The 17,235-nt window shown below is 40.3% G+C and overlaps 1 long non-coding RNA gene across 1 annotated transcript in view; it reads right to left on the reverse strand.

The window, feature by feature from the left end:
- LOC309553509 overlaps window positions 1-16,968 on the reverse strand; it is a 135,143-nt gene extending 118,175 nt beyond the window's left edge. The window contains exon 1 of the long non-coding RNA XR_014225175.1: window positions 16,849-16,968. This is a non-coding gene — a long non-coding RNA (uncharacterized lncRNA). The remainder of the gene's footprint in view (window positions 1-16,848) is intronic.
- Between the last annotated feature and the right edge of the window lie 267 nt (window positions 16,969-17,235).

A 17,235-nucleotide genomic window follows, 5' to 3' on the forward strand; every position in this document is an offset into this window, starting at 1 on the left:
GTGTATGTGTGCCGTGTGGTTGTTAAAGTGCAACCTTTTGCCCCCACACGTATGTGTTGGCCGTAAAGGGGTTAGGTTTGGCTATTGTTTTTATTTTTTTGCTCCAAAGCTTTACAAAGGTAACTTACCTGTAATGAAGTATGCCCCCACATCATTCAGGCTGCTGGATCCAGGAGAAATCTTTACTGCCAAGATGCCTCTTTTTTCCTGTCTCTGAACTTCTAGTGCTGCAGGGGTTAACCGATTTAGGCTCTGGGCTGAACTGATGTATAAAAAGGCCACAAATTGGGCCCGTCCCCTCCTACCTCCTCAAATGAGTGCCACCTAAAGATTAACAGTTATGCTACCTAAACTTCAGCTTTAAACAAGCTTTCTAAGCAACGTGGATTACTTATCTCCACTTCCCTACAATTGGGTGAAAGAGACCCTAAAGTGGTTGTAAAGTCTTGTTTGTTAAAAAAAAATGTTATACTTACCTCCTCTTCTCGGGTCCCTCTTCACTGCTCCTGGCCCCTCCACCCTGTTGAGTGCCCCCAGAGCAAGCAGCTTGCTTTGGGGGCACCCGAGCCAAGTCACAGCTCCTTGTGTCCATTGAGACATGAAGCCAAGACCCGGCCATGCCCCCTCTCTCTCCTGATAGGCTGACTGACTTTGATTGACAACAGTGGCAACTGTCTCAGCCAATGAGGAGGGGAGTACAGTGCAGCTGAGAAACTCCCGCAACATTGTTGCATAAATATGGGCTCAGGTAAGTATTAGGGGGGTTGAGGAGGGCTGCTGTACACAGGTGTTTTTTTCTATCTTAAAATGTTACCAAACCCACCACAGTAAAATCTGTCTGTAGATGCAGAATGCCATGCTTGTTATACTCACTGTGTAACTTAAGTGATTAATCCTCTGCATTGTGTAAAAAGGCCGAGTGATCCTGTATGCACAGATGCTCACTCTCCTGCACGTTCTTTCTGGACAAGTCCAGATAAGCACAGTAAATGTAGTTCAGCTGCACATGCTCAGTTTGGTCTCTCTTTGGTTTTGGTGGAGAATACATTTCCTCCTGGTTTAAGCTGAATTATTCTGGTCACATGGTATTAACATCACACATGGTGGGATATCACATCTTGATCGATGGATGCTCCGCCTCCCATAAAATCATAAGGACACAGGCTATAGGATTTCAAGAGGCAGTGATTCCAGTTCTTTTTTGACTACTCAATAGCATCAGTTACAGCCTGCAGATGTGCATATTGAGGTCATATATATTTCTAAACTTTTAAGAATACATTTCCCAATTTCTAAATTATAAATAATACAGATCATGGCAAAAATGTGTTACGTTTTGCTTTTTTCATATTTGTGATCCTTCCTTCTCTATTTCTGTGCCTTTCTTTTTTTTCTCTCACTCTCTCCTGTCATCCTCATCCCACCTGCCACCTAACACCCCACCCCCTGTCAGACTCATCTTCATTACACCTGGTAACCCACTAATACCTTGCTAACACCCCACCCCCTGTCATCCTCATCTTTATTGGCAACCCATTGGTACCTCAATAATACCCTACCCCCTGTCTTCATCCTCCTCATCTTCAACACACCTGGCAACCCACTGCAACCTTGAAAACATTCCACCCCCTGTCATCCTCATCACACCTGGCACCCCACTGCAACCCTTCTAAAACCCCAACCACTGTCATCCTCATGTTCATGTTCATGTTCCTCATGTTCATCATAGCTGGACCCCCACTGATACCTTACTAACACCCCACCCCCTGTCATCCTCATCTTCATCCCACCTGGCAACCCACTGATACCTTACTAACAACCCACCCCCTGTCATCCTCATCTTCATCACACCTGGCCACCCACTGATACCTCACTAACACCAACCCCCTGCCATCACCCTCCTCATCACACCTGGCACCCCACTGCAAACTTGCAATCCCCCCACCCCTGTCATCCTCACCCCACCTGGAACCCAACTGCAACCTTGCTAAAACCCCAACCACTGCCATACTTATGGTAATCACACCTGGCACCCCACTGCATCCTTCCTAATACCCCACCCCTGTCATCCTCATCTTCAGCACACCTGGTACCCCACTGCAACCTAACACCCCACCCCCTATCATCCTGATCTTCATGACACCCAACAACCCACTGATGCCTTACTAACATCCCCTGTCATCCTCACCCTACCTGGCAACCCACTGATACCTTCCTAATACACTACCCCCTGTCATCCTCATCCCCCCCTATAACCCACTGCCAGCTTCAAAACACCTGCATTGAGAAAGCAGCTTATCCAAATATTGAGAGGACAAGGATCTCTTTCCCACAAATGTGTGGTGGTGGGTAATGTGGTCTGTAGGTGGGTAATGGGGTCTGTGGGTGGGGGCATATTGAAATATGGAACACTATGTTAACAATAAAGATGCCACCCCAGGTGAATGATTATGTGTTACTAAACCGACAACAGTAAAAGCATGCTTGTTACACCCCTTAGTGTGGATCCTAAGGGGTTATTTATCTGCATTGTGTAAAAATGTTGTTCGATTATGTATGCTCTGATCATCTCCTCCTGCCACAGACTCAAAAAAAACTAATATTTACAGAGTCTATAGAGTCAGGCTGCTCAGTTTTCTTTGTTTCTTTTTTTGTGTATTGCTAGACAGTTTTTTTTTTCTTTGGAGGATACATGTGATCAGCACAGGGCCAATCAGCACCGTCCAGACATGTTGAGACAGAGAATCAAGGGTCTTGAAGCCTGATAGGACAATCATGGGAGAAATGAAAACTCCTCCTACAAGCTATCAGCACCCACTGATACAAGTCACAAGATTCCTCTAATTGCTATATACAGCTGATGAGAAAATTTATTTATTGGTTTATATTTACTAAAATAATTACATTTCCATGTTCTGTGTACTGTGGGAGACAAGATATAGTGAATTCAGGATCTGGGTTTAGTAACACTTTAATGCAAAGAATGAATTAAGATAAAAAAAAACCTTCTGCCATTACAATTCCTTTAAGCTGTGTACACACAGGCCAAATATCGGGAGACTTTTGCCTGTTAAAAAAAAAAAAAAAAAACGTCCAACATTTGGTTAGTGTGTATGCCAGTCTGTTCAACAGAAGCCAGACGTTTGGCATGCTTCTGTTGGACAAGCATGCTGGAAAACCAGCAGCTGACCGACTTCTGATCAGTGCTCTTAGCCAATGGCAGAGAGTAGATTGGAGTGTTTTGGGGGAGGGTGCCCCCCTGTCAGAACACAACAGCTTACCAGGGTAGATCGCTGTACTTACTTGGCATAGTGAGTACAGTGGCTCCAACCGGAGCGGACATTTTTTTTTTGTTCAACCTACTGGGTTGAACAGAAAAAAACATATAGTGTGTACCAGGCTTTAGTGACGTCAGCAATCAGTTAATGCCAATGGACAGGGTTTATGTTGCTCATCTATCAATGCATGTATAAGTTTCATTGCAGACGTATGAGTATTTAGTTAAGGAACAAAACTACTGTACGTTATTTCCAGCACCTTTAAAACATCACCTCTATAAGTAAGTTATATTCAAGAAGATCGAACATGAAGATTCCTCACAACAAAAATTAAGGAAGATAAAAGGATGGGAGGTGCAAAATAGACAGATGTTTTGTGCCACTTTACATTTTGTCAAGATTAAATTCCTCTGCTTCCGATCGGTTAGATAGGAACAAGCAGACCTTTGGAATCTACCACTCTAGGTCCCCACCTAGTGGCTTATGTGGCTTTTTTCTTTGATGTGGCTCCCAGCAGCTTCCCAGCAGGTGCTCAGTACCCGCCTGTTTCAACACCTGCTACAGACTTTTCATTCCACTTGGCACTTTATCAAAACTGATAAGGGCTGTCAGCTTCTAAGAACCTGCGTCCTTCATCTTCCCCATTTGCGGTTGTGAGTAATCCTTCAAATTTTGTTTCATTGCCTATAAGTCTGTAGACTTTCAGCTTTGCAAACAGCAGTTTCTAAGGATTTCGAAATAACGTTTGATAATTGAAGGCGAATCACCAAGGAAAAAAATAAAAAAATCTTTAGACAAATGGCAATTTACGAATTAGATAAAGTAACATACTACTGAGTTTATCTGTGTACAGATGTTAGAACAAAATAAAAAAGCCACTAAATGAAAAAGTTTTGTAAATGTAAACTCTACAGTTCATTTTGAATTATTTTCAGTGCCCATAGCTCTCAACTCTATCCAGCTTTCTTTTCAAAAGGAATTCAATTTAAATAAAAGGAGCTGCTATTGATAAATTCTCACTGCTCGTCAATGGCATCATGGCTTAAAATAGAAAACGTGATCTCTACACTGTTTTAATGTGTTCTACAAAACTGCAGTCTTGCTTCACATGTGACAGACCTGTTTTTTTAAGCAAATTACATTGATTGACCAACAATTTCTTCTTATGCTTGAGTTACATGGGTGATTTTAAATACCGGTAGCTTAATCAGTATACTAACATTGCTACTGATTAATCACTAGCAATAAAGACCGATTTCTAAACAAATGGGGCAAATAGTTCTCTATTGTGTAGACTACATATAGTAGTGATTATTCTTGTATGGTGACACAGTGCTCTAATTATTGTGTGTGATATCTACATAGATGTTACTTGTGTAATTTACATTATAGGAAACCATTTGTAGTGACAGGTTGCTACAATTAGTGGTAAATCAATATTGGTTTCAGTAGCATGATCAACATTTAAAAAATTGCCTTTGTAATTCTAAAGTTGAGTAGTTCTCAAGCCCTATACCTTTACATTCACATTTATATATGCCATCAGTAGTTTTCATATTGTGTAGTGTGTAGGCTTCTTAGTAAAGAAAAAAAAAAAAAAACATTATGCTGAGCAAATATAAACTGAATTAAAAAAAAAAAAAAAGAAAAAAAGTCCCCAGTTAGGACTGAGGAAGATGTAAGTTGAACTCATTGTTCAGCAAAACAGCAGTCTATTTTATTTAGCATTCTTCTTCTTTTTTTTCATTTGTCATCTGAAAATAAGACTGACTGGCTTAGCAAAGCATGCTCTTGTAAAGCAAATGCTAAGAACACTGTGTGATAGTAAAACTTTGTTATTGCTCTGAAACCATTGTTTCCCAGTTCTTACAGAGAATCGTGACCTTTTTGACTGTACCTCTCGGCAAGATTATCTGGACACATACAACAGAAGAACAGCAGGAATCAAGTTCTTATATGTCTATACTTCCATTATTGCTTAAATGACAGTCTTTGTTGTCCCTCTCCCCTTCTATCATCCCTCATTCTTAGATTTTTCTTTACTCTAGTCCCCTTACTTTTATGGCAGCCTGTGAGTGGTCACCTTTTATGCTTGTGTTATTACAGAACAATTAGGATGACACAAGAGGAAAGTGTCTTTCTTAAATGCACATTTTATTTCAAAGACATACATTTGTATAAACACAAAAGCATTCTTTGCTCTCAGGTCATGCTCTCCATAGCTACAGTAAATACATCAAATTAGTGGCCCAAGGCCATGTCTATGTGCTTTCGGCCACTGAGTTTTCATATTTGCTATGTGTATACATGTAATTAATATATCTGTATATGCTCATGTAACACCAAAGCTTTGGATTGATCATGTAAGAACATTCAAACCCTAGGTAGATACCATTTTTTTTCCCCAACATGCAGTCATTGATCTGTAGGTATTAGTTTACCTAAAATTGTTGCCAATAGGGATTTGAGGCCACCTGTGGCTTTTGATGTGGGTTGCTGCAGTTACTCCATACCAACATTTAAAACATAGATGTGTTAATTTAACCACTTTACCACTAGAGGATTTTGCTGTCTTACGTCTGGGCCACTTTTTGCAATTTGGCGCTGTGCGACATTAACTGACAATTGCGCGGTCGTGCGACGCCATACCCAAACGAAATTTACGTACTTTTTTTCCCACAAACAGAGATTTCTTTTGGAGGTATTTGATCACCTGTGCGATTTTTACTTTTTGCGCTATAAACAAAAAAAGAGCGTAAATTTTGAAAAAACAACAATATTTTTCACATTTTTTTTATATGAAATTCCCCCCAAAAAAATGTAAAAATCTAATTTTTTTTAAATTTTTGGCCAATTTGTTTTCTGCTACCTATGTTTGGTAAAAAAAATCACAATAAGCTTATTTTGATTGGTTTGTGCAAAAGTTATTGCGTTTACTAACTAAGGGAAAGATTTCTGTCATTTTTGGTGGGTTTTTTTTTAATGAGTAATGGCGGCGATCTGCGATTTTTTTTGCGGGACTGCGACATTGCGGCGGACAGATCGGACCCTTGACTGACATTTTTGACACTTTTGGGGGTACCAGTGACATTACTGCAGTAATCAGTGCTATATATATGCACTGTAACTGTAAAAATGACACTGGCAGGGAAGGGGTTAATTTTATTGGAGAGGGAGGGGTTAATGTATGCCTGGTGCTTACTGACGTGTGTGGGGGGAGGTGACTGTGTGACACAAGGACAGATCCAGGGTTCAGCTATGCTGAACCCTGCAATCTGACCCTGTCTGTCACTTAGGAGATCCGCCCGCTTGTGTTTACACAAGCACGCGGATCTCCACACTAGATCCCCGACGATCGGGGAAGAGCAGCGGCGATCGCCGCTGCTCCTCCCCTGGCCCGGCTCCCGCTGTGACTGAATAAAGGGGAGTGTGACGACGTAGTGTGACGACTTTGCCGCAGTAGTGTCAACGTAAGCAGACGGCAAGTAGTTAAACTTGTCCTAAAAGATACAGGGCTGCTATTAAAGTGGTTCTAAAATCTAAGCATTTTTTACCTTAATGCATTCTATTAAAAAAACCCACTACCTGTCTCCCCTACCTGTTCTCAAACACTTACTGGATTTCTCCACCAATCTATCTGCTGTCAGTCATATCCTGTGAGGAGGGAGCAAGGGTGTGGCTTAGCTGCGCTGTGTATCCATTGATGGACACAGCCTGGCTCTGGAGCAAGCCCACATGACTGCCCCCTCAGCACAGCCCCTTAGCTTGCTAACAGTGCACTCTAAGGTAGAAGCAGAGAACATCCGCAAAGGATTCCAGATGAGGATGAAAGGGACCATTCTGTGCAATACAATTGAATAGAGTTTTCCTATAAGCCTGGTACACACTATTTTTTTTCCCATATAATAATACCACAGAACAACCACTCAAATAGGCTAATGTGATCCTCTGCACTTACGGGATGTTAAAATAGAAATCAATGTAGTGCTGCTACTTCAAAATGAAATCATACTTAATATAAAATTCATCACAGAAAAGCATCAAAATATTTCTATAGAATTTCAGTAGCGCAAGGATGGCGTTACCCTCCTGTCATAAAGTGCAAAAAAAGTGTAAAAAAGTGCATAAATAGCATACACATAAATACAATAATATATAATATGTATCAATACAGCAATTAAAAGGTCCTTCAAACAAGTCCTTTGTTAAGTGCCAGAGTAATGCAAAGTCTCTCAATGAGGGGTCTTTTTGGTGCCAATTACAGGAATCACCATAAGATGTCACCACCACCAGTGCTGGGAGAATTAGCCACAACGCAGACTCACCAGAGATCCATGCCTAACCACTCTCATGGAATAGGCACAACCAGCATGAATAAATCACAAGCTTCCTCCCGGTATCTGCGGCTGCTGCACACTTTCTCCTCTCATACATAGTATGTGGGCGACAAAACAAAGAACACCTCCATACCGTGATACCGTTTCAACACAAATTTATTTGAAGAAAACAATACACATCACATTCACTTGTTAAACTTGTAAAGCATATATCAATGGACTGGATCCGGATCCGATAGCCCAAATGTGCGGTTCGCGGCTCGCGCTGCTTACATAGGACTCCAGAGCACCTTCACCGTCATCAAACACTCTCTAGAGAACGCCGTATAGGGGCGTGGCTATACAGCATCCACTAAAGAGTGTTTGATGAAAAACTGTCAGCTCCTGTCGGAGCCCCTGCACTAATGATCTGACATTAGTACAGCGATCTCCCGAACTGAGCTTTTGTATTCTGACAGAGGGATGGCCCGTCCACCAGAGTACCCTGATCAGGGCTCTTAGCCAATGGCTGGGAGCGCTGATCAGGAGCCAGTTGGCTGCTGATTTTTATTGAACCGGCCTGTGTTAGCCAGCATTCGGCCCGTGTGTACGGTGCTATAGTCTGTTTCAATGGGAGGGATTTCATATCACTTCCTGTTCCTACAGAAATAATGGAGACATATCATGTGGAAACAGACTGCAAATAAAAGTGGTTTTCAGCATTCCCCACTCTGTATGAAGCTTATAAACATTTGGCTTGAGCTAAGCTCTAAAGCCTAAAAGTTTAGTCACAAGAGATGGTACTTACAATAAATATTAAGAGTCCCTTGTGCTGTTGGGTAAGGCTCTAGTTTAAGCCCTTTGTCCTCTGATGCCCCCCTACCCATGTAGCTGTAAACCTCTGTAAACCAAGAGACCTTGCATTTTTACTTGTCAAGAGTGCTGACTAGGTCTACGCCCCCCTCATATTAGCATTCGTAGAAGCCATAATCTTGCTTCTGTTAATCAAAAGATCTCTATGAAGGGAGGACGGGTAGATGAATAAAAGGTCCACCTCCTCATAGGTTATTTCTTATTCATGGATGCTATAGTAAGACTTCCAGGAGTGGAAGAAGGGGGTGGAAAGGAAGGACATACTCTTGACTACTGCATATGACTGGTACCTTGGCTCTTTTAACCCCCAAAAAACTGGTAGGGGATCAGGAGACAGACAATGTTAACTGCAACTGCACTGTGCATTGAATGTAGTTATTCCTTGCACTAATTATTTTTTTATATTTTTTACTAAACTTTTTTTTTTTTTTTTTTTAGAGGACATAGCACATGCAAGAATTCCAGCACAGGTTGCCTTATTTCTTATTGTTTGCCGAGTGCTATTTTTTAATACCAAACTCCTTTAAATGTTTTTATACTAAACATTGCTCTCCATTACTTGTCTGATGTAAATTTGGTTTCCATGCTGGTAAAAAACAGCGATCTCTGCCATAGATACTGTCATATTTCTGCACACTCAGGAAAGGACTTTAGGGAATTGAACTGCACTTTCCAAATAGCTCAGGTGATGTTCTGACCTTATCTTTAGCAGGAACTGTCACAATGTACAGCTGTGCTGAAATCTTCCTTGTGTAATAATTGAACACTGTTTAAGGGTAGGTTTAAAAAGAAATCCCAGATGCAGAGCTCATCTGGACCACAGTAGGCATGCTAAACATGCAGTCACCATAGAGATTTATTTAGACGCAGAAAATATCCTTCACAGTATCCTCCTTAACTGAAAAAATGCAGACGTATAGGGATAAGCATGTTATTAGCTTTTTTTGATAAATAGCTTTTGTTGACCTGCTATATATTTATACAACACTATGACCCTCTTTAAACGAATAGGCTTATTTTTAATACACATTTCCCATATGGAAAGCTATAAGTCACACTGTGTTAATAGTATGATCAGGATTTATAAGGCTCTCTTGTGGAAAGAATAGCATTCATCCTCATTTTGTTAGCAGGACTGGCATATTGTGGATCTACTTTACTGAACGCTGTGACTAGCAACAATGAATTGGCCTGCTTCAGTCAGCCATTGTGCTGTGTAGATTTTAGCAACCAAGCACACCATGTTATATCAAAATAAATTACTGCGGCGCAGGTGATGGCAAGGGGCACATCTGTAAAAGATCAGCCAATCTGAAAACCTGATTATGGTGTGTACTAGGCTGTATTATTCCCAGGCCACTTGCAGCACAAAATAGAAGGATGATCTTTTTTTTTTTTTCCTGCAGCCATTGTTAGATTTTATATGTGAAGGAGACCATATGAATACTGATAAATGTAGCCACACAGACGTACACTTTACACATACTTTTTATATATTCTTACATGTATACCATGTGAACTTTTATATGTTTATGTATATAATGATGGATAGATACACAGAACCTGTCTACAGGGTTTACTTTCAAATGGCAAACAGAGATCCTTATATAAATAGCCCAGTCACATGAACAAACAGATAGGTCCAAACAAATTTGGGATCAGTTTCTTTTTTCTTACCCAGGCAGAAAGTCCTAGCATTAACCACATAAGCCCCGGAAGATTTTACCCCCTTCCTGACCAGGGCCTATTTTGCGATTCGGCACTGCGTGACTTTAACGGACAATTGCGCGGTTGTGCGACGCTGTACCTAAACAAATTTGACGTCCTTTTTTTCCCACAAACAGAGCTTTATTTTGGTGGTATTTGATCACCTGTGCGATTTTTTGATCATGCGCTATAAACAAAAAAAGAGCGTCAATTTTGCAAAAATAACAATATTTTTTCACATTTTTTTATATGAAATTCCCCCCAAAAAAATGTACAAATCAAACTTTTTTAACATTTCCGGCCAATTTGTTTTATGCTACATATGTTTGGTAAAAAAAAAAAAAAAATCGCAAAAGGCATATTTTGATTGGTTTGCACAAAAGTTATTGCGTTTACTAACAAATGGAAAGATTTTTGTCATTTTTGTTGTTTTTTTTTTTAACGTGCAATGGTGGCGATCTGCGATTTTTTTTGCGGTACTGCGACATTGCGGCGGACAGATCGGACCCTTGACTGACATTTTTGGCACTTTTGGGGTTACCAGTGACATTACTACAGTGATCAGTGCTATAAATATGCACTGTTACTGTAAAATTACACCGGCAGTGAAGGGGTTAACTTTATTTGAGAAGGAGGGGGTTATGTGTGTCCCTAGGGGCGTGATTCTAACTGAGATTGGCTATGGCTTGAGGTGTAGGAACAGTGATCAACGGTCCTACATAGTAGAACTGTATGATCACTATTCCTACACAGGGGAGAATAACAGGCGGCGTGTTTACATTAGCCACCTGCCTTTCTCCCTCTCCACCGATGATCGCGAGTGACCGGCGGACGATCAGGTCCGCCGGTCACACGCGCGGGGGGGTCCATGACCACGCGGGAGCGTGCCTCCGGCGGCTCCGGCTCGCTCCCGAGACCCTCACAGGCTAGCGACGTAGTACTACGTCGCTTTGCCTGTGAGGGGCTGACCGCCGCAGTAAATAGTCGTGCGGCGGTCAGCAAGTGGTTAAAGTGTAAATCCACTTTTGTTGAGAAAAAAAAACATTCCCCTCTGGGTGATCTCTGTACATTTCAAGGATTATAACAACCTTTGTTGCAGATTCCTACCTTTTGTTTGTTCCTCTGTGCGAAGTGGGTCTAATGGGAAGGTTTTCATAATGATCAGCCAGCTGTGAAGCTGCAGAGCACTAATAAGGTAAATCTGCTGGGCCCTGCATCCCTTTAGACGTGTTCCTATTGGTGGGAGTATCTCAGCAAAAATTCAATTTTTGTTCCAGGGGATGCCTTAAATTGGACTTGTATTTTAGGCAGACTTCTGGGAAAATCAGTGAGCCAATCACACACGCAGGAAATTATGTTTCTGGGGTGTGGTCAGTACACATTCTGTGTACAGAACACCTCTAGGTAGCCATATTGTGTTGCATTTAAAAAAAAATTACAGCAGCTGCAGATTGAAAAGGAAAGGTAATTTTTAAATAACATTCAATTACAATATGACTTGTATACGCTATATTATTTTTTCTTAATTTGCTATTTTTTCCCCCAGGAAAGTGGAGTTGCCCTTTAAGTCTTCCAACACATAGGTACATAAGACAGAAGATAAAAACTTACTGTTTCCTGGCCAACAGTTCCAAAATTTTTTTTTTGAATTTCACAAAGCCGTTTATAAACCACCCATGGCTTTAACCTGCTGGAAAACCAGGTTTGGCATAGTGTTTGATACTTGGGGAATCTCCCCAAGCGATCCTTTAGGCTGATTTCAAAAAGACAAGGTGTGAATGACAAAATCGCATAATGCACATTTGAGATGCCATTCATTTGAATAGCACCTAATATTGCAGTGCGGTTCTGCCATGACTGGTGCGCGATAAATTGTGCTGCAAATGCGACAAATCACATCGTGAAGCTTGTTGCCCAAAAAAGTTCCGAAACTTCTTTTGGGAGACAAGCTTCTCGCGATGCAGGTTGCCACGATTGCAGCTTAATTTATCGCTTGACAATCACTGCAGAACCGCATCGTGATTTTAGGTGCCATTCAAATGAATGGCATCTCAAGTGTGTGTTCTGCGATTCAACATTCACACCTGGGCGTTTTGAAATAGCGGGCCAAATCGCGGCAAATCTGTCCACAATTTAAAACGCTGAGGTGTAAATGCAGTTTTAGCCAGAATCTAGAGCCTTAATAAACAAGATTGTAGTTTTCTGTCACACTGACTGTCTCCATCCCGACTAGTGATGAGCTTTGGCATGTGCAGACTAGGATCCAAACCCAAGTGTGTGAGCCTGACAGGAATCTGTCACCTGTGGCCAGGGCATTGCCCAACCCTGCAGCTGCACTTGCTCAAATGGCATGTATAGGTGTGGCTGTGGTTTGGGTAATGTCCTAGCCCACAGAATATTGGCCTATACAGGTGACAGATTCCTGGTGGTCTCACACACATGGGTTCAGATGCTAATCTGAACATACCCGAGCTCATCACTGTTCCAGACCCTTAGGTTAGAGTGACTACATTTCTTTTGCGTCTAGGAGATTTAACATGTCTGTCTGGGCACAAATCAGCAGAACGCTGCAATAAATGCATAATTCCCAATGTTTTATTTTTTTTAAAAACAAAGCAGCTACAGAAAAATACCTGCTGATCTGTCAGAAATCCAGCGGGTCCCTATTGCCCTGTTAACAACACTGTGAGGGTTTATTCACTAAAGGCAAATAGACTGTGCACCTCACAAGTGCAGTTGCACTGATTTTCCCAAGAGCTTAGCAAATGTGGCAAAGCTGTGCTGATTTGCATTATCTAGTCATGTGCAAGCAAAAATGCTGTTTTTTTCCCCCTTGCATCTTGATGCATATTCTTTACAAAGTGATGCTTTACCACATTTATTAAGCTCTGGGAAAAATGAGTGCAACTGCATTTGCAAAGACTGTACTGTCTTTAGTAAATCAACCCCAGTGCTCCTGCTGCACTAATGATAAATGGGGATGATCGAACTTTTGAAAAGTTCGGTTCGACCAGAACACCCGAACTTCCCAAAAGTTTGGGTTCAGATTCCAGAACCCCATTGAAATCAATGGCCCCGAACTTCGGTAATCAAAAAACACCATTTGAAGCCCTAAAACCCAATAAATGCCCCTAAAAAGTGCCTAGGGTTCTGGGTCATGCCCCAGGGACTATTAATCACACACAAAAAAGTTCTTAAAAATTGTCGTTTTTAAAGGAGAGACAATTATTGAAAAAATTATTGAAAAAAAAAATGAGATTTCTTTGGATTTAGTGTCTGGGGGGTCTAAAAAGTGTACCTGTGAAGTTTCAGCTCTGTAGCATGTCCAGAACCAGAAAACAAAAAAAGATTGTTTGTCACAAAAAAAGTTCTTAAAAATTGTCGTTTTTGATAGAGAGCCAATTATTGAAAAAATTATTGAAAAAAAAAATTAGATTTCTTTGGATTTAGTGTCTGGGGGGTCTAAAAAGTGTACCTGTGAAGTTTCAGCTCTGTAGCATGTCCAGAACCAGAAAACAAAAAAAAGATTGTTTGTCTTAGAATTGCAGTAGAGCAGGGATAGGGCTCCGTTACTTTCACACCTGGCCGTTTTTGTTGCAGGCGTTTATTGGGCTTTTTTGTGGACGTCTTTGGAGGCAGGCATAACATCTGAACTTCTGTGTAGGGGTATATACACACACACACACATGTATGTATATATACACATACACACATAGGTGTGAAAGTAGCGGAACCCTATGCCTGCGCTAATGAAATTATTTGCAGGCATGTGGCTCCGCTCCTATCACACCTATATGTGTGTATGTGTATATATACATATATGTGTGTGTGTATATATATATATATATATATATATACCCCTATACAGAAGTTCAGATGTTATGCCTGCCTCCAAAGACGCCCAAAAATGCCCAAAAAAACACCTGCAACAAAAACGCCCAGTTGTGTTTTTAAATGACACTTTTGAAGCAGGAGTAACAGAACTGCTTCCACTCTCTCCCACAGCCCCTGTATTACAGTGCTAGAGATTTGGCGGGGCTATGTTATATACTGGGGGGCATATTCACTACTGATTGGCCTCTGGACCCCCTAGTCACTCCAATCACATTCCTAGCATCCTCCTGCCCCCTCAATTGGCTTTTACTAATGTTTCTGGTCCAATCAAGGGCTTTTAAAGCCCAGTTCCTGTCCCATTGCATTTTGGTCTGTTCTGGTTGCCGAATTCCGAACTTTTTCCGCAAGTTCAGTCAATGTTCGGGTCGAACCGATGGTCGACCCGAACCGTTCGATCATCTCTAATGATAAAATGATCAGAAACAAATAACAAAAATGCCTTTATCGTACGGGAATTGTCATACATTATTTCCTTACTCAGTTCCGACTTGCAGTGAAACAAGGAAAATCAAACAATCGTTCGGATAAGTTTCTTAAAGTGTGTACCCCACTTTAAGCTGGAGTTGATCTTTAAAGACGAATAGACTTGGGGGTTTGTGCTTTGAATCTGACCTGCGTTCTGCATTGGGTTAACTCTTAAATGGATCATATCAGATAGTGCAAAGTTGTGTTTATGGTCATCTTGTATTACATTTCTTTTATTCAATGGATTTTAAAAATGTATTTGATTAAAAAAAAAAGGAAACAAAAACTGAGTTTTTTGATAATAGTCAGAATTAGTGTTGGGTGAATGGTCTGGCCCGAATGTTGGCTGTTCGCTCTGTTCGGCACCTAAATTTGCAGGGTATTCCCTGCGTGGAATGCCCTGCAATGCACTATGTATCCTGCACCCTGACTGGGCAAAGTAAAAGCTGGTTATTAAGGAGCAGGGCCAGGACGTTCACCAGTGTCCTTAACAACTAATGAGTTGTCAGCTGTCAATGGGCTTACCCGCTGACAGCTAAATAAAAAAATAAAAAAACAACATTTGCCGATAAAAATTGTTTGGTATAGAATAAAGTTTTCATTTTTTGTTTCACTTCATCATTAAAATCACTGCTCCTGAAAAAATTATAGTTTTTTTGCATTACTACATGCCCCCAGGGCAGTACAGGAACCCCCATATTCCTTTTATGGCCAATTACTTGCATATAAGCCTTCAAAATGGGCACTTTTAATTCATGTTTGGCAGCCATAGACTTCAATGGAATTCGTGGTTCAGGGCATACATTTTCCCCTGTTCAGGAGTTCTGCTGCAAACCGAACAGAGGGGGTTGTTCGGCCCATCTCTAGTCAGAATTTACTTTTTATTCTTTTGCAAATTGAAACAAGGAACCTAATTGATCAGTTTGCGCAAGAACTCCTTTTTGTACCAATTCAACCCCAAAACTGACCTTAAATTGATCCCAAATGTAATTTTAATCTTAACCCTATAAACAAATTAGCTGTATACTTTGCAAGGAAAATTGAACTTGGCAAGTAAACCTTACTCAGAGCCTCGTGCATGTGGTGTAATTTCATTTTGGGAAAACTACCCAGTCACATGCAAATAAAATAAAAAAAAAACACATATTTGCTTGCCCATGATTAAATAAACCCCATAGATTCAAACATAAATCTAATTTTTATCAATTGTAAATAACTATCCCTCGAGTGTAAGCAATGCCGTAACTATATAGTTTGCATCACTCACATTTTACTCAATTGATATATACAAATAATGCCACACCTATAGAATATCTAAGCTGACTGATAAAGGAGTGACGTACACAAAGACATTTGACAGAAAGTCATACAAAGAAAAAAAAAAAAAGAGTAATATTTCGGTGATAGGGTTTTTTTTTTTTTTTCTTGTAACCATGCAAAAAAGAAGTGTTTTATACATAATCACATTCATTTGGCTCAATGAGGATTAGTTATTCAATTAGAATTAACTTTGTTACTAGGAAATGGACCTATCGAGTATACAATTATTGAATGTGGGCTCATTTTTCCAGTCACCTGGAAACTAATTAGCACGACATAATCACATACTTGCTGTCTGGTAAACATACAAGTCCCAAAGGACCAAATGACTTGAATCGTGAATCACTAGCCACTGCTTATATGTAATTATCATATAAATGAGGTGCTTTGCATTGGCCTTTGATACCCAAATTCTCATCAGAGGCAGAGGATATGATACAGTTTATGCAGAACTGTAAGAATGTGAGATTTTGAATGTCAAATAAATGCAAAACAGAATTTACCTAAATGCAAAAGTTGCAGGGTTAAAAAGCAAAAAGTCAAATGGGTTCTGTTAATGTCATTCAAGATCATTTATACATGTGACGTTACTTCAAGCGGGTACAGTTACTCCTATTGGCAGCTGGCAAGAGGTATGTATGGAAGTAAACAAAATTCTAATAGGGAAATGTTCTATGCATTTGTGGTAAGAATGAAATAAAAGATGCCCGATTACATTTTTTATAAGAATAATAACTTCAGCTGTCAACAGGCTTACTCTCGATTCACCAAGCTGTATACAGATTATAGTAACTGCCTTGGCATTGCACAGAATGTAGCATCTTATCTTACCAATAAAAGAATTGAACTGACACCTTTTACTGTTTAACAGGCAATTAAAACTGCAAGCTTGAACATAGGCCCCTTCTGTTAGACAAAGTATAACAGCATCTTCAGTTTCTCATGATTTATGTATATCAATATAAAAAAATACATCCTAAATAAAATACACATACCTTGCTCGATTCACGGAACTCATCCATCTCCGCTAAAGTTTCATCTGAAGCTTGTAGAACAAAAGCACTAGAGTCCCAATCTAAACTATCAGCTGAATGCACGTACTGCAAACAACTGAGCAGCAAACTACTGGGCAGTAAACCTAACAACCCAATTTATACACTGTTATTTGTTACACAGGAGCTTGCTCAACCGTAACAGTGCACTATTTTGCCAAGGTGTGGCTGCTTTACAAGTACATTACAGCACAAACTTTGAAAAGTAATATCCTTTATTTAACAAGAGTTAAATCTTTATATAAAGGGTTTTTATTAGATTTGACAGGCTAAAACGTTGCATTTATTTGTATCCATTTTACAATGCACAACAACATTTTAAGTAGTATT

Source organism: Pelophylax lessonae (genome assembly GCF_965119305.1).
Source record: "Pelophylax lessonae genome assembly, chromosome: 4".
NCBI lineage: Eukaryota > Metazoa > Chordata > Amphibia > Anura > Ranidae > Pelophylax > Pelophylax lessonae.